Genomic DNA, 26,490 nt, shown 5'->3' with positions numbered 1-26,490 from the left:
AAGTTTTATATCCCTTCTACCTCTAGAAACATCCCCTTAGCCTGGGAACCCCCATATGCCGTGGGTGTGGCCCTTAAAAGACCAAAAAAAAATAGAAATTCTATTAGAAAGTGTGTAATATAAGGTCTCAGTCTAACAGAGTGGATGCTTATTACATGGGGGAGATGACTTCTGTGATGGTTAATTTTTTGTGTCAACCTGACTGAGCCAAGGGGTGCCCGGATATTTGGTTAAACACTTCTGGGTGGGTCTGTGGGGGCCTTTCTGGATGAGATTAGCATTTGAATCAGAAAACTAAGTAATGCAGATTGCCCTCCCCAAAGTGGGTGGGCCCTACCCAATCTGCTGAAAGTCTGAATAGAACAGAGATCTGAAGAGGCCAGCCTCCACCCTCTCTTCTTGACTGTCTTTGAGCTGAGACACAAGTCTGCTGCCTCTGTCCTCAGACTCCCACTGAAGATGAAACCATCAGCCCTCAGACTTGGACTAGAACTTGCCTGATCGATGCTGCTGGGTCTCCAGCTGGCCAACTGCTTCTCTTCAACTTTTCAGTCTTTACACGCATGTGAGCCAACTCTTTATCCTGAGTATTCCGTCTCTCTACTCATGTCTATCTCCTTTTGGTTCTATTCCTCTGAGAATCAAGACCAATCCACCTACCACCATGTCTGCAATATCCATTTCACTTCCTGGCATTCCTAGTTGCTATGGCAAACCTTCATCTGCATGTACGTTCAAGGAAACCTCGCAGTTTAGCACCAGTTGTTTCAAAGAACTTGGCCATGGTGTGTGTTTGCAGTTCAGAGTGGGCAAGATGGGGTAAGTGGCTTGGTTCTGAGTGGTTTCTCATCAGTGACAACAGATATTCACAGAGGGAGTGTTTTCTTTGAATTGGCATTTGGATAATAACATGAAACACAAATCCGAAGGTAGCAAGAGGAGCTTTCGTTTGGACCAGAAGTGCTTTTGCGGGGAGAGATTCTAGGTAACTGGGTGATGGAGCTCTCCACGGTATCTCAAGATTTCGAGCTGATGACCTGGAGGTCACTGGCGTTGTCTCCTCCTTCTCCTCAAGCTCTGGGGATTAGTGGAAGGACAACTTCTGAGATTACAAGAGACTTGGATTTTTATTTAATAAAATACCAAGTATAAAGGGGATTTAAAAATCCCTTTCCTCTGATAAATACCTCCTCTCTGCAAGAGTTCTTTTCCTCTTCCTTTGAAGGATGCTGTGGTGCGCTGAAGCCAGTTCTGACTGGCTTATGGGAACACACTGTTAAATATTTGGGAATTTTGGAAGCAGTTGTCAAAGCTGTTGGTAGCTTAAAATTAGCCATGGAGGGATTTCTTACATCAATGGTATCTTCGAATGTAATAAATCAGAGTTGGTTTGGTTTCCTGAGAACCAGTTTACCTCCATAGTGGATATAGCGACTACAGTGGGTTTTGCCTGTCCATCATCTGTTCCTTTGAAGCCTCTAGTAACAGATTTCTTTGGGGGGGAGGGGAGTACTCTACACTTGTCTCAGGCCAGTGGTTTGCGTGGGACTGACCATATTCCCTCTGTCCAAGAGTGAGCATGTGACCTAATTTGGCCAATCAGAGCACTCTGGTCACAAAGATTGGTTCATAAATGGACATGGACTCACTTAAACCCAATCAGAACTAATGATGAAGCTTTGGTGGCACCTTTGGGGAAGGGAATCTTGCTGCCATGAAAGATAGAAGCTGTGGGACCTTAGAGCGCAGGAGAGGAAAAAGCCTGGTGTGACCTCAGAAAAACAAGAGTCCAAGAAATGGATAGATGGATTGATGACGTGGGTTGCGCTTCTGCAAGCGTTGCATGAAGCCAATATCCCTGAACATTGAGATTGCTGAGCCAATAATTCTGACACCACTCTTTGTTTGGCGTAGACGTGGGTATGTGGGTTTTCTGTTCCATGTAGGCTATGAATCGTAGTGGAAAAAAATCCCATTTGTTTCAGAATCCTTACAGCTTTCATGCTCTGGATCAAATTCCAAGGGAGCTGGCAAGAAAATCTAATGGACAGTCTGATGAGGGACAGAAGAAGAGCTTTTGCCTTCAATTTTAGCTTCACTTAATGAAACATGCCCTGGTTTTCAGCCCGCTCCTCCACATTTACACAAATTTTTCTTCAAATACCAGTTTTAGCATTTTCCAGCTGTGCAAACTTGGGCAACTGCTAAACTTCTTTGACCCCCAGTTCCTTCATCTGAAAAACCAATATATTACTATCTAACGCTCATGGTTGGTGAGAAAATTCAATGATACTGTTTCTAAAAAATCCACCATGTTTATAGAATAAATATTACTACAATTATTGATTAAATAAATGTAGGTGTGGGTGGACTAAGGCCTTATATTTCATGGTTGATAATAAAGCTTCTATAGAAAAATATCTTTCCAGTTCCAAGACCCTAACTTCCTTATGTTTGGACCCCACGTGGAGGCATCCTAGACTGTGCAACTGAGAATTGGAGGTGGAAGGTGACATGGACATTTGAGAGATGGAAGGAATGGGAAGTTCCTCTTGGTCCAGCCCTGAGGGTGGGTTCTATGCCATTTCATGAACACCTGTATCCCCGAACTGCTTATCAAATGAACGACCCCTCTTAATTTATCACTGGGAAAGCAAACGAAGAGAAGAGGAAATTTAGTGCTGTGGGGCGCTCACCTTAGAGCCTACGAAGGGGAAATAGATATTAAATAGCATCTTAAAACCTGCCGCTGGAATTTCTCCTAAGGAAACCGCCACTGCTGAGCTCAGCGGTTAGAGACATGCTGTCCACTAGGAATACAAGACGAGCTGCTTATGCAGTTTTACATTTTCTAGTAACCACGTTAAAAATTAAAAAGAAACAAGTGAAATCATTTAATTTAATGTATCTGAGTTTTAACATATTAAAATTATTAAAGGGATTTTTTTTTGCCTTTTTTTGTACTAAGTTTTTGAAATTCAGCGGGTATTTTACATTAATGGCAAATTTCCATTCGGATGAGCCACAATTTCTTTTTCTTTTTTTCTTTTTGGCCATGCCCATGGCATGTGGAAGTTCCCAGGCCAAGAATCGAACCCCTGTCATAGCAACAACCCAAGCTCAGTATCTGCATGTGGCTACTGGCTACCATATTGGTTTAGGTATTTGCTAAGCTGTTTTCCAGGAGATAGGGAGGGGGGGTGTACAGGGCATCTCAATGGCGAATGTTCCAGTAAAATGGTAGAAAGATATGTGCTTCTGCAAAGCATTTTGAGATACCTCTCTGGGACCCTCCAAACATCACAGGAAAGTCAAAACCCCCCTCTGTATTGGTGAGAAAGCTGGAGAGAAGAGCTTGAGTTTCCCATTGGGCATAATGTGGTTAGCCAGAGGAACCTGTGACGTTCCTCCAATGCCTTGGAATTTGCAGAGTCTTTGGAAGGACTTTGGGCAGGAGCAGAATTCATTGGGAAATGATGGCTCAATGCAACCTTGTTTAGCTCTCCCTGTGTAATGGGACCATGCAAAGAGCAACATGTATTGAATGATAAGGGAAAAACAAGAGATGCATGAACAAGGGAGAGTTCCTTGAGTCTGAGATGTTTAGGCTGAGCCTTGGGGAAGAGAAGGATATGGAGGGGAAGGCAGGTCTTCCCAGAGGAGGGGACATTGTGTGTGAAGGGCCAGAGACCGGAGAGAACTGGGAGTGCCCTTGGAATGTCAAGGGCTTCTCTCTGGTGGGAATGTGAGTAGGAGGGATGGTGGCTGGAGAGGAATTCAGGAGGGCAGAGGGTGGATCCCCAAGGACCATGGTAAAGAGTTTGGATTCTATTCCAAGGCTTTGAAATAGAATAAATAGGTTTAAAAGATCACTTCGGCTGTGGGGATGGTCAGAGGGGGTGAGGTGGAAGCAAAGGGGTCAATCAGGAAATGGAAGTCATCCAGTTGGGACGTGATGGTGGCCCTATCCACTGTGGGAGTAGTAGAGATGGATAAGAAGGTTCTAGAAATAATCTGGAGGAGGAGTGGACACAATATGGTGACTGGTTTGTGAAGGCATGTGCCCAAATGGGCAAGTGTGTAGGGGTATGGATTTGGGGAAGGACCCAAGATAATTTCCAAATTTCTGGATTGGACAATGGTGTAGAAGATGAAGCTATTTTGCTGGTAGAGCAAATATCCAACCTGGAATGAACTCTGAGAGACACAGACAATGAGGGCATCTTTCCAAATCTCTAAATCAAGACATCCAGCTTTCTGAGGAGGGAAAAGAACAGATGAAATCAAGCTTCTCCTCGAAATTCCAGACGGGCCACTGGCTCGCAGAGTTGGAAAAATTGCATTTCCTCTCTCGGCCTCAAATTTTTTTTTTCTCCATTTGCAAAATGAAAATAATAACTCTTACTTTTATGAGGATGCTGACAGAATAAAATGCAATGATAGATGTAAATGCCTTTTGAAAGTAAAGCATTCAATTATTATTGTTATGCTTATCAGAAAGGGTTTGGAAAGTCCTCATCACTGTTTTCAAAAATCAAACTGGAGGCCCTGGGCCAGGGGATTATATAGATCATTATTCCAAGAGAAATCTGCAGCAGCGACAGTCCCCCTCCCCAGAGTTCTGGAAGCTTAAAACCATTCCAGACATTCAACCCATTCATTCATACATTTGTTCGTTCACTCAGCTGCTCGGCATTTGTTGAGCACCTGCTGTGTGCCAGTTATTGTGTGGGATACTCGGAGACTTAGCAGAGCACCCTCTGCTTCCGGTTAACAAGATGTGTGAAGGACATATCCCCAAATAACTCTAATTACATACATGTTTTAAAGTTTATTTGCAGAATATTTTGATACACTATTCAGGGCTTTAAAAAAATCCTCTGCTGTGACCGTGTTTTTGGCGTAAAGACTACGGTATAGACAGAGGAGCTGCCATGGCCACAGCTGCCACCCAGGAGTCCCAGACCTCAAACCAGGAACTTCCTCACCCCAGTCCCATGCTAATGGCCAGTGGCGTGAAATAATAACACCAGCGAAGATTCTCAGAATGTGTCTCTGTGCAAGGTGCCATCCTGAGTGGGGGTAATGTTATTTTAGTCCATTCTCTTGGGACCCAAGGAGAATTAATTCTCCTTGAATAGAGGTAGTTTATACTATCTCTGTTTTAGGCAGGCAGGCAGAAACTATGCACATACACCCAAGTGGCTGGGCATTTCCTAGATGCGAAGCCAAGGACTTTACATGTATTAGGCTGTTGAATCTTTACAACCACCCAAGGGACTTGGCGCTATTATCTCTATACTGTGGATGGGAGCACAGACTCAGAGAGGTTAAGTAACTTGCCCGAGTTCACACAGCGAGAGATACTAATGAAGTGCAGTCAGAGTTCAAAAGCGAACCATTTAACAGTTGGCCTCAAAAGATAGGGGAAAGCTTCCAAACCCACAGATGTGAATATGCCTCCTGTGGATGCTGCTAATAGACACAGTATCTATATCAGGCATGAGACACTGGGCAGGGCTGACCTAGGGTAAATGTTTCAGTTTGGACCCTGATTTTTCCTGACCTTCTGGAAATAGCAACATTCTCTCCTGTCTGAATTCAGCGATCTTGTTGGCTCCCAGAAGACCCTAGGGCAGAACTATCTCTCCCCCTTCTCTGGTCCAAATGGAACCATCAGTGTCTCATGACACAGAGTCAGTTCTCTGCTGTGAAAAATGAGAAAAGGTGACAAGTTCACTGACCCTTAGTTCCCTTCATGATAAAATGGGCTTAATAATGTTTACTATGGGAGTTCCCACTGTGGCGCAGCAGAAACGAATCCAACTAGGAACCATGAGGTTGTGGGTTCGATCCCTGGCCTTGCTCAGTGGGTTAGGGATCCAGCATTACTGTGAGCTGTGGTGTAGGTGGCAGGTGTAGCTCCGATTAGACCTGTAGCCTGGGAACCTCCATATGCTGCAGGTGCGGCCCTAAAAAAAAAAAGAAAAAAATTTATTATGAGGAATATATGACATAAGGCATGTGGAGTATTTAACACAGTGCCCAGCACACAGCAAGCTCTCAGAAATGTTGGGTATTATTATGGGCCGTACTTCTTGGGTTAAACGAGCTTTTCTTTTTTGTTCTTTTTACTGTTGCACCTGTGGCATGTGGATGTTTCCGGGGCTAGGGGTTGAATTGGAGCTGCACCTGAGGCCTGTGCCACAGCCATGGCAACACTGTATCAGAGGAGCATCTGCCACCTACACCGCAGCTTAAGGCCACTCGGGATCCCTAACTCACTGAGCGAGGTCAGGGATGGAACCTGCATCCTCACAGAGACAATGTTGGGTCCTTAACCTGCTGCACCACAATGAGAACTCCATCCCAGAAGTTTTTCTTTTATGGCAGGTTTTTTTTTTTTTTTTTTGTCTTTTTAGGGCCGCACCCACAACATATGGGAGTTCCCAGGCTAGGGGTCAAATCGGAGCTGTAGCTGCCAGCCTATGCCACAGCCACAGCAACACTAGGTCTAAGCTTCATCTATGACCTACACTACAGCTCATGGCAACACCGGATCCTTAACCCACTGAGCAAGGCCAGGAATTGAACCTGCTTCCTCAGAGATACTAGTCAGGTTCCTTACTGCTGAGCCACAAAGGGAACTCCTATGGCAGTTTTGAAGTTAAAGTAACTTATACATGCAGGTGGAATATCTGACTTTCCAGTTCCTGGAGTAGCCAAGGTCATTTTATTCATTTGGTCCACGTTGTAGTGGGAGCTTGGAGTGGGATTCTCCAGATGCTGCCTGTAAGGCTGGCTGCTGATACAAACCCTAAATCCAGTAGCTTAACTCTCTGAAAGTGCGTTTCTTGCTCAGGTACTGGTTTAACGTAGGTACTCCCAGTCACCCGCGGTGATGCTTCACCAGGTGACAGCTGGGCCCAGGGTCTTGCCATCTTCTGGCTCTTTTCCCCTCCCAGGGCCTAGAGGATGCGGGAGAGGAGAGGAAGGAGCAGCAGTGAGGGGGGGCTTCAAGGGCAAGGCGTGGAAGTGGCTCATACCATTTCTGTCCACATCCTTTGGGTGGAATCCAGGGGCTAGAATGGTGCTCTGTTTTGACTCCAGGGTTTTATTCCTGCCACTGGCATTTGGAAAGAAGCCCTTACTTAGGATGCCTTTAAATGCAGGACTATATGCGACATATGACTTCAGTCAAGCCTGGGAGATGTGGTCCAAACGTGCACCCAGCCGAGGAAAGGCGTGTGGTGGCCAACTAAGCAGTCTCTGCCCCCATGATCCTGTCAAGGGGTCCTCAAATTTGGTCAAGAAGCCCTAGAGGAATTTATCATGACTCACCATAATCTTCTGATGACTTGGGAAGACTCTCTGGAGAAGAGAGTTTAGGAGTGGCTACAAAGAATAGAATTCACCCTGTTGAAGACCTAGTGTGTGCAGCGTGACTGATAATGTACTTCCGTGATCTTGTTGAATTCTCCTAACAGTGACGTGTAGGCAGTTTTATTATCCCCATGGAGCAAACCCTGGTAAATGTCCAGCTGCTATTTATCAAGAGCCTACTGTGTGCCAAGTACCTTGCTTTATCTGTGTGGTCTTCTTTTAGCCTTGCGAAAGCCTGCCAGGTAGGCATCAATTGGCACCATTTTGTGGTGGGAAAAATCCAGGCCTGGATGTGTAAAGTGACTTGGCCAAGGGCACGCAGCTACGATGTGGCTGACCTGGGGCTAGAATGGTGCTCTGTTTTGACTCCGGGGTTCTCATTCTTGCCACTGGCATTTGGAAAGAAGCCTTTACTTAGGATGCCTTTAAATGCAGGATTGATTGCATCTTGGACCCTGTATCCCCTGCCTGCCCTCCCCTGAAGTGGGGGCAGCTCTGGAGCAAGCAGGGACTTCCAAGGCCCAGGGAGGGGTGGAATGGTTGCGGTTTTTCCCGACAAGGCTTCTGCTCCTGGGTTGAGTTCCTCTCCTAATCTAACCTCTGCTACCTGCCAAGCAGTGACTAAGCCATTGACTCACTTCTTTTATGGCCTGAAGAGTCCGGCTTTGATGACATGAACGGCTCCTGGAAGTCAGCCAGCTGCCAGCATCTGGGCCTGGTATCAGGGGACACCCTTGGGTGTTTGATATGGGGATACCCAGGAACACTCTTTGGGGTGATTTTCCATGCTGTGCACAATCAATGTTTGTTGGTGCCCTTTACAGGTCATTGCATTGGCAGAATTATTTTTAAATTTTACTTTAAACCTCTGTTTAGTCTCTAAACAGTTACTTTGGGTAACAGAGATTCTCACACACACATATATATATTTTTTTTCGCTGTTCTTAGCCTATCCTACTAATTCTAACCATAATGCTAATACCCCAATAACCAATGTTTATTAAGTACAAGGTTTATTAAGTCAGACTCTTAGGCTGGTCATTATTCTGTTTCATCTGTACAACTCTCTGAGATGTACTAATATCATACCCATTTTGCAGAAGAGAAGACTGAGTCTCAGAACGTTTAATATGTTCAAGGCCATAGAGTTGTGTTATAGACCTGGACAAACTGGCTCCAGGTCCCTTTCTTTCTTTTCTCCTTCCTTCTTTCCCTCCAGGCCGCACTTGCAGCATATGGAAGTTCCACGGCTGGGGGTTGAATCAGAGCTACAGCTGCTAGCCTACACCGCAGCCACAGCCACAGCCACACTGCATCTGCAACCTATACAGCAGCTCGTGGCAGTGCTGGATCCTTAACCCACTGAGCGAGGCCAGGGATGGAACCCGCATCCTCATGGATCCTAGTCAGGTTCTTAACCTGCTAAGCCACTCTGGGAACTCCTAGATCCCATTCTTGACCAAAAGGTCTAAACTGAGGGACATGCAGGGGTTTCATGATGTGTTCTTTTATCACCTACTTCTTGAAAGTAATTCATGAGGAGGCTGAGGGTCAGGGAGCCTCCGAGAAGGGCTCGACTTGAATACTAAGAATAGTCACCCAATGTATTAGTTATCTATTGCTGTGTAACTAGTTACCCCCAAACCCGGCAGGTTAAAGCAACAAACACGTATCATCTCACGGTTTCTGTGCATCAGGAAGCGGGGTTCACTTCGTCGGTGTTTCTGGCTCAGCATCTCTGGTGGTGCCAGGCGCTGTGCTCCCCTGAAAGACTTAAGTCGGGTAGCTCTGCTTCCCTGCTCACTCCTGGGGCTGTTGGCAGCCTCAATTCCCAGCTGGCTCGCTCCTTTTCCATGAGGGCTTCTCTACAGTCTGCCGGAAGGCCCTCACACCATGGCACGCCCCCCACCCCCCTGCCCCCGAGTGAGGGACCCAGGAGAAAGAGCAAGTTCAGACCAAGGCCATGGTATCTTTTATAACCTAGAAGTGTTTAGGTTACTGTCACTTACCAGCCCTTCCGTCATTATTCTGTCATCAGATGGGTCACGCAGACCAACACGGGTTCAATATCAGAGGGGACTGCAGAAGGGTGTGAATACTGGGAGGTAGGGATCTGGGGGTGCCAGGAGCTGGACTCCTATCCTGTGCCAGACACGTTGTGCCAGATTCTTTATTAAATGTACTTTCCCTGAAGGTCAGAAGAAAAGGGTTTAACTTCTGAGTCCCTCACTCCAGGTGAGTCATGGATCCCTCTGGCTCTTTTTCCCTCTGAGCCCCATCCAGAAAGATGGTGAAGAGGCTAGAACCATGAGCACTGGTGCTCCCTTGGGCAAAAAAGTCCTGGTCCTACCCCTGATTAGTCCTGTGACCCTGTGTAAGGTATTGAACCCTCTGCCAATTTTCCCTTCCTTAAAACAGAGAGAATTCGTAGTTCCCAGGGGTGTTGCGGGGATTAAATGAGGCAATGATGGAAAAGATTGTGGAGGAAAAATTGCGTGCTTGTCACAGAACTTAGCAGAAGTAGGTGTTCCAGAACAAGTTGGAGAAGTTACTTTTTTTTATGGCCACACCCACAGCATAGGGAAGTTATCGGGGCAGGAATCGAATCCGAAAAATAGCTGTGACCTATGCTGAATCCTTTTTAACCCATTGCACTGGGTTGGGGATTGAACACACACCTCTGCAGAGACTGGAGCTGCTACAGTCCGATTCTGAACACAGTGTGCCGTTTTACTTTATTTTTGTTTATTTATTTATGTTTTCTTTTTAGCCCCCCACCTGTGGCACATGGAAGTTCCCAGGCTAGGGGTCAAATCGAAGCTACAGCTTCTGGCCTATGCCACAGCCACAGCTACGCCAGATCTGAGCCACATCTGTGACCTACACCACAGCTCACGGCAACGCCGGATCCTTAAACCACTGAGCGAGGCCAGGGATCGAATCTGCGTCCTCATGGATGCTGGTCAGACTCATTACGGCTGAGCCACCATGGGAACTTCCTCAGTGCCATTTTAAATGAGAGTGTTGAATTCAGGTCTTTCTGGCCACAACCTGAACCTCATGGTCACCCAGCATTGCTCCGTCACTAAAATCATAAATGTGAACCCTTCACACTCAGGTCATACCCTCCTGTCCGTCAAACTTTCCATGCAGTTACGCCCACAAAGCTGGCCATCGCCTCTGCCATGTTCTTTGTGCCTATCGGTCCCCACTTGTCTTCCTGTCCTTCCCTGCCAAGTCTGGGAACCACAGGCCATCATTTGAGCTGCTTTCTTAGCAATGTCTTCCACTTCCTCGGTTCACTGTCCCTTTCTTGTGTCACCGGTGCATTCCCCGTCTTTCTGACTACCTGCACTTCTTATGTCTATTCTGGTGAGATCTCCTGGACTAAATCCTAGAATAGTCTACCTTAGCACCCCTGTAATTCCAGGGATCCATTCCCAGTGTAGCCTAGAGTTCCGTTTGTGTTGTCATAGTCGGCTCTCTTCTTTCCAGCTATCTCAACTCACCTTACACCTCTTTCCCTGCCATCCTTTATTTCCTTCTTTAAAACTTTTGTCCTTTCTTTTACCAAGTGTTTATGGAGCATCTAGCATGTGACAGATATATTTACTGGCATTGGAGAATCAGCAGTGAACGAAACGAGAGGGAGGAATGTTTCCTGCTCTCTGCAAGTTTCAGAGGGAAACCACAAGCCATCAGATGGGGACTATTTTTACTTCCTGTTTGAGCAGGAAGTTATTATACCCACCTTCAGATTTATCATCCCCTTCTCTTGCTCTTCATTATCAGTATCATCATCACAATCTCTTGTATTAATGCTGACTATGTGCCAGGGACGGTTCTAAGCAATTAGCAGACATGAAATCACTTAATACATGACATGCGTTAACTCACCAAATGGATGGTGGGTATTCTATGTGTCTCCTGTTTTACACAATGAGAAATAAAGCCCAGAGAGGTTAAGTAACTTGCACAAGTCACACTGCATTTAGTATGATGTTCATCTTCTACTCTTACCGCGGAAGAGGTGTTATGTTCCCTGCTGAAGGTTAATCTGTCCATATTCGTTGTGGATCAAAGGTTGGCAGATTTAGCAAATACAAATATAGAATGTCTAGTTAAATTTGAATTTCAGATAAACAACGTGTAATTTTTAGCTTAACCATAAGTGCACGCAGTCAGAAAGATGGGGAATTCATCTGTGATACAAGAAAGGGACAGTGAACCGAGGAAGTGGAAGACATTGCTAAGAAAGCAGCTCAAATGATGGCCTGTGGTTCCCAGACTTGGCAGGGACATTCCCAGACTTGGCACTTGACATGAAGACAAGTGGGGACCGCTAGGCACAAAGGACATGGAAGAGGCGATCCCATGTAAGATTTGGGATATACTTAAATTAAAAGTTATGTATTACCTGTTTGAAATTCAAATTTACCTGGTCTATTTTTTTTTCAATCTGGAAACGCTATCTGGATCCCAGGGTCTCTCTTCAGGGACTTCGCTCCATTAATTACTTGCCATCCTCACCCCCTTGGGAGTGTGTGCTTGCTTTGTTTGGCAAAGTGGGTGATGGTGCTTTGGGGGGTGCCATGATGGGACCTCCATCCTGGAGGAAACACCCTAAGGCTGCCCTCTGGGGCAAGGCTCCTGAGGGGGGAAGAGTTTCGAGGCAAAGAGATCCAGTGTGGCAATGATCTGGGCACCTGGTCATCTTAGACTAACAGAATCAAGATTTGCCCACCCAGCAGGACCCCTGGAGCTGGAGGAGAGGGATGCCTGGAGCCTTCCCTGTCAGTAAGGTCCACACAAGCTCTCTTACAGCTCCTGGGCAGAAAGCTGTATCTCCAATGAGAATCAGGTCAGCAGGGTGGAGGGAACACTCTCTAGCTCTTTATTGAATCCAATCATTTACATCTCATTGCACCCAATCAAATTAGCCACTTATTGCATTAAAATGGCCAAAGAGGGATTGTGTCAAGCAGTGCTAATTCAATAGGAAAGAGGGGCTGACTGAGAGCCCTGTGTCATAAGACTGTCACCCGTTTTCAAGAGGTAGAAGTCTGATGTTCTCCTCTGCCCACAGCGGTCATGATGACCTTCCCCGGACAGCGCTGCTGGATGCCAGGCATCCGTGAAGGAAAGGAAAACGGAAGTCTGAGCCCTGCAAGGGCCCAGGCTGGGAAGGGTGGGACAAAAGGGGAGTGGGGAGCTGGTCCCTTTGGGGACAAGTAATTCCAAGACCTAGGGTTTCCTGGGATTTGGAGTCAGACTCCAGAGCTTACCAACTTGGTGACTTTGGGCAAGTTGCTTGACTTTTCTGCTGCTTCGTCTCCTTGGAGGTTGGAAGATGTATGTGCCAACCCAGTGAGTGTCTCCCACAAATGGTACTTCAGGGAATTTCATTCCCTTTGCAAGTCCCTTTTCATCCTTTTCATTACATTGAGGAGAAAGGCTCCGTGTGGTGCTGGGTTGCCACAGCTCTTTAATCCTTGCAGCAAGTCTTTGATCCTTTTTTGGGAGCTAGGGGGTTAGGGTCTGTTTGAGGGTCAGAATCTTCCACGCTTGCGCTTGAATCCTGAGTAGCTGTGTGACCTTGGATAAAGTCGCTTGATCACGCTGTGCATACGTTTCCTCATGTGCAAAGCAGGAGTCATCCTACCCACCTCATTCATTTGTTATTCAGTAAATGAGTGCACGAATGTACAAGGCTTAGTACAGAGCGTGGCTCCTAGGACACTGTAAATGCGAGGCCACGTACACATACTTCAAGTGTGTACTTGGGTAAACTTTGGCATATCTATACCTATGAGAACCCATAATCAAGCTAATGAACATACCCATCAACCCCAAACTTGCCTTGTGACCCTTGCGAGCCTTCCATCCCACCCTTCCTGGCTACAGCCCCTCCCGTGGCAAATGCCATGTACCCTCTGCCACTGTAGATATTATCTGCATTTTCTAAAATTTTATGTAAATGGAATCATACAATATCAACTTTTTTTGGGGGGAATCTGGCTAATTCACGGAGCATAATTATTCTGAAATTCATCCTTTGTGTTGCCTCTATCAATGTTCATTCCTTTTTATTACTGAGTGGTAAGTATTCTATTGTATGGATATACCACAATGCAGCCACTCATCTGTTGATGGGTGTTTGGTTGTTTCTGTTTTTTGTTTCTTGTTTTTTTTTGTCTTTTTGCCTTTTCTAGGGCCTCTTCCGAGGCATGTGGAGGTTCCCAGGCTAGGGGTCTAGTTGGAGCTGTAGCCACTGGCCTACGCCACAGCCACAGCAACGCCGGATCCGAGCCGCGTCTTCGACCAATACCACAGCTCATGGCAACGCCAGATCCTGAACCCACTAAGCGAGGCCAGGGATCGAACCTGCAACCTCATGGTTCCTAGTCAGATTCGTTAACCACTGCGCCATGATGGGAACTCCTGGTTGTTTCTGGTTTTGAGCTATTACAAGGGAAGCTACTATGAACAGGTTACAAGGAAAGCTACTATGAACAGGTTTTATTTCACCCCATTTCACAGAGGAGGAAACTGAGGAAGGAAATAGACTCCTTGCTTAAGGCCACAAAGCTAATAAATGTCAGAGCCATACGCAGACTGAAATACTCTAAGTCCAGAGCCCAAGCTTTCCCCCCACCTCTGTATTGAGAGTTTCAACCATAAACAGAAGTAGAGAGAATAGAATCACACACATTCATGGATCCATCACTCAACTCCAGCAGTTTAGCCATGGCCATATTATTTCATCTTTCTCCCTACATTTTAAATCTTTTTGCTGGAAGATTTTAAAGTGAATCTCAGATATCACATTATCTCACTGACGAATATGTCAGCTTGTATCTCTGATGGATGTGAACATTAAAAAAAAAATGCATTGTGGAAATTTCCAAACTAGGCAAAAGTAGAGACAATAATAGAATAACTTCCCTCGTACATATCCTCAGCTACGACAGTTATCAATTCCTGGTTTGTCTTGTCGCATCACACCCTCGTCTATATTCCCCTTTCTCTCCCCTGCCGGTTATTTTGAAGGAAACCTCGGGAATTTTACCATTGCCTCTGTAAATATTTTAGCAGGTATCTATAAAAGATAAGGCTCCTTTAAAAAAAACCATCAGCATAATGTGGTTATCACACCTAAACATTTTGAAATCATTTCCTTTATATCATCAAACATTCAGGTGATGTTCACATCTCTCGATTGTCTCATATTGTTTTTCTCCTCTCTCCCTCTCTTTCTTCTCTCCCTCTCTCTGTCTTTTTTTCTTTTTACTGTCTGAGTCAGCATATCAGCAGGGACCCTACTTTGGAGTTGGTTGAAATCTCTCTGAAGTCTATTTGAAGAACCTAGGGGTTCTCCCTTTGTCTCTCTTTTTCTCCCTTGCCAGTTATTTGTTAGAGAAACTAGGCCCCCAGGGCCATATTTTATAAATCCTTTAGGCTACTAGCACTCACACAATAAACAATAAACCTTACTGTCTTCACAATTCCCCATTGTCTTGGAGCCGCCTTTGGTCGTTTTCAAATCAACACTTCAAGTCTCCCATGGCCTTTGGGTGAGGATGGTTCTGAGGTCCCTTCTGCCCCAAGACAGTGACTCTTCCCCATCTGCCAGGCTGTGGCTGTGACAGGGATGGAGTAGGCACAGGTAGTTGGGGCCACAGGTAAAGAGGGAAACCTAGGGGACTTTGGGAGACCACTGCACATGAATACCTGATCAAGAAAGCCATCAGAGCGAGGCAGGCTTGCTAGACTAGTGCCTCAGGTTGTTGCGTGGAGGGTGGGATGAAGCCTGCATTCAGATTCAGACCTAGGGCAGGAGTTCAAGGACCGCCCTTCTGCTGACTTGAATACACACCTTACCAGATACTAAGGAGGAGCTACTGCTCCGAGAAAGAGGAGGAGGCGGTCCTTTCTGACCCCCAGTCCCCTTGGGTGATAAAACTGTATGTAGCCCACCGGATCCCAGGGCTGAGCTTCCTCCCGCCTGCCCGAGCGCCCCTCTCACAGGCGTCCTATCCTAATAAATCTATTTATTGCTGATCATTTGCTCTCACTGAATTCCTTCTGCATGGAGTCCTGAAGAACCCGAACCTCAGTGAGTCCAGACATTGGGTGAATGATTTTAATTTAAAATTGTGGATTCAAGTCCCAATCTGGGTTTTGGCTACGTTCAGGCCATGAGTGCTGTCAGTTTCAGCTGGGTCCTGCAGAAGCCCCATGCTCTGAGCCACTGATCTGTGCTCCTTTTCCTGGTAAAAACAGTGTGATACTTGTCAAATGAATGAAGGAACAGATGAGTGAATGAGTATCTAGAAAGCAACAGATAAGAGAGCAAAGGGTCCTAACCCTCCTGGAGCCTTGAATGAAGGAGTTTTCTTCTCTTCTCCACTAGATCAATGATTTCCGTGTGTGTGTGTGCACACACGTGTGCATGTGTTTGCAAAGAAGATGGAATCTCACACAGAAACCAGCACAAAAATGATGAAGACTGAGTGGGTAGGAGCCTGAGCCTGGACCCCATGCTGCCTGAGTCAGGGACCTGGCCTTGCAGCTTATAAGCTGGGTGACCTTGGACCTGTTACCTAACATCTCTGAGCTGTGGCTCCCTTTTCTATGAGAGGGGATTTATGGAACACCCACCTCTGGGACCTCTTTAAACTTTTCTTTCTTTTTTTTTTTTGTCTTTTTAGGGCCGTACCTGCAGCATATGGAGTTTCCCAGGCTAGGGGTCCAATCAGAGCTACAGCTGCCGGTCTACACCACAGCCCCAGCAACACCAGATCCTTAACCCACTGCGTGAGGCCAGGGATCGAACCTGCAACCTCATGGTTCCTAGTCAGATTTGTTAACCACTGAGCCACGACGGGAATTCCCAGAGGCTTGTTTTCTGTGTTCGGTGGGGGGCCCCTGTGGGCAGGCGTGCATTGCACGATCCTGCCCTTTGGCTATGGCTGGTTATACTTGACCCAGATGGGAACAGACCAAAACATCTGGAAATTTAAAATCCCAGACTCGGTTTCTACTTCCCTTGAGCTGGGAGGCTCTGTGAACTCGGGGGTTGTTGGACAGCCAGCCTGGGACCCGTGTGCCAAGAAAGTCTAAAGGGGGAGGGAGATGTGGAGGCTTCTGGCTTTGGGGAGCTGCCATCTCACTCTCCCTGCCCCCCTTGTTTGAGGAGTTTTTCTTTCCATCAGCTTGGTGGGAGCAAAGTAGCTTCTGCCAGAAGCACCCCCCCACCCCCACCCCCACCCCATCCAAATTCCTGTTTCCTTAACCCCTTGGGTGCTGGTGCAGGGTACTGCTCAGCCAGAGGGGCTCAGCAGCTCTCGGCTGGAGTCTGGAGCCAGAGTTGCCAGGAGGTGGGAAGACATGCTAGAAAGAACTAAGGATCCTTTGAGAAATGACTGAATCCTGGTTGAGGGCAGGAAATGTGCATGATGGATCTGGAAGCATTTGTCATAGCAGGAAGCTAGGAAGTAGCCCAAGGAGTCTGGCAGAGGACTCAGAGGCCAGACTTGGAACGACTGAACATCAGAAGGAACAGAACGGCAAGGGACGGAGGACATTTCTATTATGTTTTATTTCGTGAATGCAAGATTGTTCCACCAACAATAAGACTCACAGGTGTCCTTTGGAGGATGCTGGTCTCCGAATGCATCATTTGGAAAACTGATAAATAAAGGAAACTGGAGTTTCTGTTGTGGCTCAGCAGAAACAAATCTGACTAGCATCTAAGAACACACAGGTTCGATTCCTGGCTTCGCTCAGTGGGTTAAGGATCCCTCACTGCTGTGAGCTGGTTGCAGATACATTTTGGATTTGGCATGGCTGTGATTGTGGCATAGGCTGGAGGCTACAGCTCTGAAGCGACCCCTGGTCTGGGGACCTCCATATGCCACGGGTGCGGGTCTAAAAAGAGAGAGAAAAAAAAGGAAACCCTTCTACTTTCTCTTTATAAATTGTCGAGGTAACTGTACAATTGAAAGGCAAGTTTGTCTTCAGTATTCCAGCTACTAAACAAAGAAGGAATGATAGAAGTTCACCGATGTGAATGCCTAATGACATGAAGGATTTTGACAGTAGTTGTCAATGGCTGCTGGTATCCAACAAAAGAGTCAAACGGTGATGGAGTTCCCTTGTGGCACAGAGGGTTAAGGATCCCGTGTTGTCAGTGCAGTGGCTGGGGTCACTGCTGTGGTGCAGGTTTGATCCTGAGGTTGGTCTGGGAACTCCCACCTGCCACAGGTGCAGTCGGAAAGCAACAACAACAAAAAAAAACAAAAGGCAAACAGGCATAATGACCACGAGACAGATAACAATAGAGCCTGAATCGGATCAAGCCTCTAGATCTGACTACTAATTTCCAGGACATAAAGGAGAAAGAGGAGCATGATGAATTAAACCATGGAGATATGAGATGTGATTAGTAAAACTCAGCCTGCAAAATTTAGGGAAACTCTACTGACCTGACATCTTTTTTTTTTTTTTAATTGCTGCACCCTCAGCATATAGAAACTCCTGGGCTGGGAATCAAATCCGAGCTGCGGCTGACACCTACACCACACCTGCAGCAATGTCGAATCCTTTAACATACTGTGCCTGGCTGGGGATTTCATCCTCACCTCTGCAGAGACCCAAGCTGCTGCAGTTGGAGCCTTAACCCACTGTGGCACAGCAGGAACTCCAACAGGACCTGATGTCTTAAACAAATAAATTGCAATGAATTGCAAAGGGGAAAAAAAAGAGAAGGGAGAGAGAGAAGCCTTGAAAGAGGCTTGTGAAACATATTAACCATTGGCAAGTATGGGCTTCATTTCCATCCAGAATTTAACAAATAAATATTGTAAAAATATATATGAGACGATCGGACAAATTGGAAATGGGACTTGACATTTAATGATATTGAGGAACTATTTTAATATTTTAAAGTGTGAAAATAGTTTTGTGGATACACACACATATTTCTCAAACAGGGGCGAGTTTCCTCTGCGGGAGACATTTGACAATGTCTAGAGACCTATTTGGTTGTTGCAACTGGGGCTGCGGAGGGTACTGGCATCTAGTGTGTAGGGACCAGGGATCCCGCTGAACATCCTGTGACCCACGGGACAGCCCTCCAACAAAGGGATGATCTGGTCGAGGAGGCTGACGACTCCAGGGTCACCAAACTCTCTTCTAGAGATGCATGGGTGACTGTCTCTGATAGTCATGCATGAAATGACAGGATCAAGGTGTTTGCTTCAAGATAGTATTGGGGTGGGGGGGTGAGGATGCAGATGAAACAAGATGGGCCATGGGTTGAGAATTAAGTTGGTGAAGGGAATTCATTCTACTAGTCTCTCTACCTGGGAGTATGTCGATCTATCTATCTCTCACCGTCATCTATCTATTTATCTGTCATCTATCTATTATCTATCTCTCCATTATCTATCTATCATCATCGTTTATAATCTATTATCTATCTATCCATCACCGTCATCATCTATTTATCATCTGTTATCTGTCTCTCTATCATTGTCATCTGTTATCTGTTATCATCATCTATTTATCTATCATTTATCTGTCTATCGATTCATTATCTATCATCATCATCATCTATTTATCCTCTAGTACCTATCATCCTTTATTTATCATCTATAATCCATCACCATCATCTTCTATGTATCATCTGTCATTGTCATCTATCTATTATCTGTTATCATCATCTATTTATCTATCATTTATCTATCATCTATCTATCTATCTAAACTGCGTATATATAAACCACATATATATGTGTGTGCATAAGTATTTCCACAACAAAGGCTTACACACATGATGCGGGCACAGGGGAGACTGTGTGCTGGCATCCGTGCCCCAGCAGCAGCACGTGGTACCCAGGGCCAGCCAGGGGGAGGGAGGAGGATTTAGGTTGTGAGTGCCCGCTGAGATGTTTGGTTTTCCAGGGCTGCAGCAGTGGTGTCCTTACCCAGCCTGGGCTGTGGCATGATTTTGGCTACATTGGGCTGTCTAGCCTCTCCCTGTTCTTGCTTGTTTTCTTTTTCTTTTCTTTTCTTTTCTTTTTGTCTTATTTTGGGGGCTTCCTGGAGATTCTGTGACTCTTCTGATATCCTTTCCATAATCTGTTTAAATCACTCAGAGTCAATTTATATGCAGCTAAAATTGATGACGGATGTAAGAAAAGAAAGAAGCAGATGTATTGAGAGGAGCCGATGGGACAGAGGGACAGGGAGCAGAAGAGAGAAATATAGTTACTATTTGAGAGAAAGAGAGAGATGATCTCATGGTTTCTGTCTTTCCGCTCTTAATGCCTAGCCCTCTTGAGACCAAAATTTCATTCCTGTCCATGGGTTCCATGAGACACTCTTGGCTTTTGGTATTTTTCTTTTTGGGGGGTAATTTACTGTTCTTTCCATTTAAGCAAATACAAGTGGTCTTCCATCACCTGCAACCCAAAGATCTCAGTGTAGGTTCTTTGATTACATGCTCACCAGACCACTTTTATTGCTCTGTCTGATTTTGCTCACCCTGGAGCATCTGTTCCATAAATATTTGTTTAATGAATAAATGATTACAATTTGGCTCCAGACAAGGAACAAATGTGCTGTTCATACCAGCAGAGGCATTCTGGTCCTCTTGGCACTTCTAATAATCTCTGTAAATGAAGGCACTGCCTCTACGTTCATTCCGGTAGACATGCCTGTCTCTTGTGTGTTTCGGCAGCACCTGTCAATCTTCCTCCAGGATCCCTTCTGCCTGGGGTGTACGAGGAGTGAATGGATCCACCAAGATAAGGTCAGGCTGAGAGGCAGCCCCCCATCCTCTCCTGGTGATATTGATGGACACAGCCTCTTTGAATTTCACTGATTCGTGAGGTGCACAGGAAGAATTTATAGGCAAGATAGCCTAGGTTTTCAGAGAGCAAACTTTGAGTCAAACAGACGTGGGTTATAACCCTAACTCTGACCCTTGCTGGTGTGTTATCTCAGCCGAGTTGTTTCACCTTCCTGTGCCTCAGTTTCCTCATCTGTAAAATGGACTATTATAAGGATTAAATGAAAAAATATATATGTGTGTGAATATATATTTGTACACACACTTACATACATGTTGGAGGCTCGCCAGATATGCATGTACTCAGGCCATAGTGAATCAAAGAAACTAGATGATGCTTGAAGAATGACGCTAATCTAGGCTTGCGAAATAGATAAGACTTTCCCAGACCCCTGAGGGAAAGGGAGTGAGACGGGAAAAGTACATCATACAGGAGGCTGCTTGAAAGCAAGCTGCCAAATACTCCAGATGTCGTGGATGGAAAGCCATTGACATTCTTGTTCTCAGGACCGGAACCCTAAGGGAGTTGGAGGAAAAGGCGTAATAGCCTTAAGCATAAAAAATACAATCTTTCTCTGGAGGGTTAATCACTTATAGCATCTATGAACACAAAGGGTCTGTGCCTTGCATATCTGTAGCCTTGATCAGTAGCAGTATAAATGACACACGTGATTCTGTACGTACAAGGAAGTAGAAAATAGCAAATAAAAATCATGACTTGACTCAGAGGGTGGCTATTGCCTCTTGACGGCGGGAGCCCCTGATCCCCACTCTCTTTCTTTGTCTCTTCTTTCTTAAATCTGCAGCACCGCTGACTTTGGGACCTGAGTTGACGAGCAGGTCTTGTCACATACATACGTACAAACAGAAGATAAAGAACACTCTATAGGAGTGCCTGTCGTGGCTCAGTGGTTAACGAACCCAACTAGCATCCATGAGGATGCGGGTTCGTCCCTGGTCTCATTCAGTTGGTTAAGGATGCCGAGTTGCCGTGAGCTGTAGGTCGATAACGTGACTTGGATCCCGCATTGCTCTGGCTTGTGGTGTAGGCAGGCGGCGACCGCTCCGACTCAAGCCCTAGCCTGGGAACCTCCATATGCCATGGCTGTGGCCCGAAATAGACAAAAGACAAAAAAAAAGGATACTCAATAAATGGTGTTTTTATTATTACTAAACATTTTTATTATCTAGAAAGTTCAACTGGTATAAAGACCATCAACCAGGAGATGCTCAAAGCAGAAGATGGTAAAGCATCTGACCCCCTTCAAAGCCCCGTGGTTCCCACTACGCCACTTACTCATCAGCTCAGTGATCTCATATTGAGCTGGTTGGGCCACCACCCTAATTAGGCATCCCTGGCAATGCCCGGGGGAGGGGGAGGGTTGTGTGTGGGCTCTGGGGTCTTCCTGACCTTGACGCCACCACCTTCTGCCTCGGTGCACTCGTCACTCTCCCTAATTGCTCTGGGAGCAGTTGACTCCCTGGTCATGAGAAGGTAATTCTGCCTACGACATTGGGTCATTGGTAAGAATTAGATGCAATAATACACATAAAATGCCTGGCACATGATAAGAGGTGGGTCAACAAATATTTCACTTCATTCTGTGTGTTTTACTTTCCTTAGCTTGCAGCACTGGTGATGACTCATTTCTACCAAAGAGGTCTTTTGTCTGGTTCCCATTGTTTCCTGTTTTGGGGAAGGGTTCTCACAAATTCTTTCAAGGTTACCCAATCTGAAGAAATAAAAGGCAGACCCTTTGCTCTGCTATCGCGAAGAACTATTTCAGATCATTTATCTTAGGAGCCAACAAATGAAAATCCACAGGTCTTCAGACCTGCTCACTTTGGGTCACACATTGTTTTAATTTTTTTTTTTTGGTGTTTTTATTTTTTAATTTTTTTTTTTTTTTTTTTTTGGTTTTTAGGGGCAAAGTCATGGCATATGGCAGTTCCCAGGCTAAGGGTGAAATCCAAGCTACAGCTGCCAGCCTACACCACAGCCACAGCAATTTGGGATCTGAGCCGCATCTGTGACCTACACCACAGGTCATGGCAATGCCCACTGAGCGAGGCCAGGGATCGAACCCGCATCCTCATGGATCCTAGTCAGGTTCGTTAACCGCTGAGCCACAAAGGGAGCTCCACTTCTCCCTTTTCTAATGCCAAGAGTGAGAACTAGAGATCAGAGTATAGTATGGGTTTGTTGACTCATTCATCCAACGAACATTTATTGAGTATGTCTCATGTGTCACACCTTTGATAAGTGCTGGGATTTTGGTGGTGAAACAAGGCAGACAAGATCTTTCCCCCCATGTGCTCACATTCCCCATGAGGAAAGAGGATAACTACAAATAAGGAAATATATATTGTATACCTGGTGCTGATAAGGGCTTTGGAGAAAAACTGAGCGGGGGAGGGGAATGAGGGTGCAGAGGCACAGGTGGGGGTCCTAGGACTCTTGCGGGGGCTACTGGAGGATCTTAAGTATATTCAAGTGTAATGATAATAATAACTACAGCAGTGACCTTCTCTGCCAATAGTGGCGTGCCCACCACCTATTGTCTGTCTTGTATATCCCTCCGTTTATATTTCACGACGATCCTGAGTGGTAGGCGTGTTATACCCATTTTACAGATGAGGAGCGATGGCTTGGAAAGGCTAAGCAACTCATCAGAAGACACGCCGCGGGAGCTGTTCCTACACCCCCCACCCCCGCTTCCCCGGAACCCCTCCTTCTCCCTCGGTGCTGAGTCCGTCATCAAACTGGTGAGCTCTGACTTCTGCGTACAGTGTCAGATGAGAAAGGAAAAGAAAGCAAGAAAAGAGAAAAACGAGTCCCTCTGGAGAAGAAACTGTCAGGAAATGAAGGGACACACTTGAGAGATTATGAATTTAATGTTTATGCCTCTTCCTCTTGTCCCTCAAGTTCTGTTCAGCATCCGACTGTCGAAGCTGACAATTTATGAGAGTCTTGGGCAAGTAACTGCTCGAAACCTCCCTGTGGCTCTAGTCATGGCAGGCAATTCATCCACGAGACTGTGGGGCTTTTAGGGTAAAATACTTTTCTAATATTTTCTTCCCTTCTGTTCAAGCTTTTCCCAAAGGGTGACAAATGCGAGTAGTTTGTCAAGAAAGCCCTGTCTCTGGTCCTGAAAGAGGCTGTCCTTATGCCTCGGGTCACTTTGGAAGAGAAAGGGACATGCCCCGTCCCCTGTCGCCCATCCCCCAGCTTGAACCTGAGTCTCTAGCATGAGGACCAGCCCACAGTTCCCTCTTTCTCCGGCTCTCTATCCCTCCCTCTCTCTTCTCCTTTGGCCACAGGAGAGAAAAAAGCATCTCTTTTCTTTGTTCTCTGTAAGCCATCAGGGTTAGGTTTTCTGGGAGAAAAAGCCTTAGGTAGAGGTAAAGCATGGTCTGAGAAGCTTCTTTGAAAAAGTATATAATTGCCCAGGGGGATATTGGCAAGGAGGACTTTGGCCAAGGTAGGAAGTGGGTACCAGCCTGTAATTGATGCAAGTAAGTGGGCATGGTTGGAGAGGCGGATGTAAGTAAGGGAGTGGTGGGAGCTGAGTTCAGGAAGGATGCTCTGACCTGAAGGGCAATGGGAGCCTCTGAAGGACATTTAATTTGCCCTAATTAATAATTGCATAAATGAATGCATTTCAGAGGTCACTCCAGAGGGTAGGGTGGAGGAGGAAGACACAGCGTGGTGGGGAAGAGGAGGCCTGTGCACGTGGAAAGATGGTATGGCATATGCCAAGCCTCGTTGGCATCGAGTATCTGGCTGGAGCATCTGGTCACCAGGCATCCGGTGCCAGGTCTCACAAGCATGGAGCTGTGATTCAGATGAGATCAACAGATTCCTTCAATGCGGCTTGATCGATAGCACCCCATGAGTTAGCTGCGTAAATTCTGCTTTATTCATACTGCTCTCCTCTTCTCAAGAGCTGTGTAAGTGTGTGTATGTGTGTGTGTGTGTGTGTATATGTGTGTGTGTGTGTGTGTATGTGTGTGTGTGTTTGAGCAGAGGGTCAACATCCTAGTCACTGAACCAGGGAAGCAACTGTTTTTATTTGTGATGGGCTAGATCTCATCAGCTCACAAAAATCATTTTAGCACAGTCTTTGTCATCAGGCAGGTCTGAACTGAAGTCCGAGTCCTGCCCCTTCTCTGTGTGACCTTTAGCAGACAGTTCATCTCTGTGTGCCTCAGTTTCCTTATCTGTAAAATGGGGGTTGTTATGCTGTTTTCTTCCTAGGGTGGTTGTAAGGCTTATTTGTAATGCATATTTATACACTTATTTCAGAACACAGAATGAGGAGCAAGGGCATAATGAGTGTTACCCAGTATTCCTTGCCTTGTTATCTGTAGGCTTACTGCCAAATATGTCTTGGTTCAAATCTTGACATACTCCCAAAGTCTTGAGGGTCATTTGTTTTCTACACAGATCTCAGTGAATACAAGAAAGTCCAAGAAATGGAGTTCCCATCGTGGCTCAGGAGTTAATGAACTGACTAGCATCCATGAGGGTGCAGGTTCGATCCCTGGCCTCACTCAGTGGGTAAGGATCCAGCGTTGCCATGAGCTGTGGTGTAGGTCGAAGACACAGCGCAGATCCTGAGTGGCTGTGGCTGTGGCTGTGATGTAGGCTGGCCACTGCAGCTCCAGCTCACCCCCTAGCCTGGGAACCTCCATATGCTGTGAGTGCAGCCTAAAAAGCCAAAAAAACAAAACAAACAAACAAAAAAAAAAACAAACCAAAGTCCAAGAACATGACCAGACCTGAACTGTCCTCAGTGGCCCAGAGCATTTGACTCCCAAGCATGGTCCAGGGTGCAGCCCACATGGGACCAGCTCAGGGACCTTCTGGGACTCGGTGTCTCTTGAGCCTTCTCATGGTCAGGAGCCCATGGCTGAATTTCCCAGCAGGAGTCATTAATCATGCCATCCACTGATGCCACAAACTCTGCAACCGATGCTTTGTGCCAGGCGTCTGGGACCAACAGGGCTCTCGGTTCCATCCTTGGTTCCAACTCACTGGGGGGAAGGAGACTCACACGCCTACCTTTCTATGGAGAAGTCATTGTCGAGGCAGACCTTGGCCGAGCCTCTTGTCTCACTTAACCCAGCAGCTCAGTCCTTGTTTCCTTCCCCCAAATAACAGCAGATGCCAACGGGCTTTGGACACTAGAAGGCATCAGAGATGATATTCAGGGATTTCCCAGCCATTTCTACCTCTTGCCTCTTGGAACCCAGCTGCCTTGCTCAGACTTCATGGAGAAGACCCTTGGGTAAGAGTTGAAGCTCTGGTTGATAGTCTTATCAGGTCATCTAGCTGACCCAACCCCCAGCCGGATGAGTAAACCATCTCAGATAGTCCATCCCAGGTGACCTCTGCGACAACTGTATCCGCAGCCAACACCACCTAGAGCAGAAGAATCCAAATCCAGGCAACCCACAGAGTCAGGAAAGATAACACGATGGTTGTGGATGCAACTCACTGACTCCCAGGTGGTTTATTATGCAGGAACACATAATTGAAAGAGAAATCAGTACCCGGAAGTAGGGTGTTGCCGTAACATACACGTAAAATATGTGACAGTGGCCTTGGAACCAAACAGCTGGTGGAGACCTAAAGCGGCTTGAGGAGACCGTTCATGGAAGCCGGAAGGGTAGTGTGGAAACTGCTATGGGAGGCAGGAAAAAATGGGACTCAAATAATGAAGAGCCGGGACAATTAGCAAAATGTTGCCTGCAGTAACGTGGAGATGGAAATGGTGCTTAATGAACTTGTCAATCCGGTTAAGGAAATTTCCAGGTAGAATGCTGAAACTGCCACCTGACTTTTATGAGCTCAGAGCTAATTATCTGTATTACTTAACCTTCAACAACATTAAAAATCCAGTTCCTGGAGTTCTCGGCGTGGCACAGTGGAAACGAATCCAACTAGGACCCATGAGGTTGCAGGTTCGATCCCTGGCCTCACTCAGTGGGTTAAGGATCCAGCGCTGCCTTGAGCTGTGGTGTGGGTGGCAGACTCGGCTTGGACCTGGCATGGCTGTGGCTGTGGCTTAGGCCAGAGGCTACAGCTCCGATTAGACCCCTAGCCTGGGAAGCTCCACATGCCATGGGTGTGGCCCTAAAAAAACAAAAAGACCAAAAAAAAAAAATCCAGTTCCTCAGTTGCACTAGATGCATTTCAAGTGATCACAAGTCACATGGAGAGTCCAGAATATTAGAGAGCATTTCCAT

The sequence above is a fragment of the Phacochoerus africanus genome, chromosome 5, assembly GCF_016906955.1.
Source record: "Phacochoerus africanus isolate WHEZ1 chromosome 5, ROS_Pafr_v1, whole genome shotgun sequence".
NCBI lineage: Eukaryota > Metazoa > Chordata > Mammalia > Artiodactyla > Suidae > Phacochoerus > Phacochoerus africanus.
The sequence above is the reverse complement of the archived record's forward strand: the minus strand, read 5'-3'. Positions refer to the sequence as shown.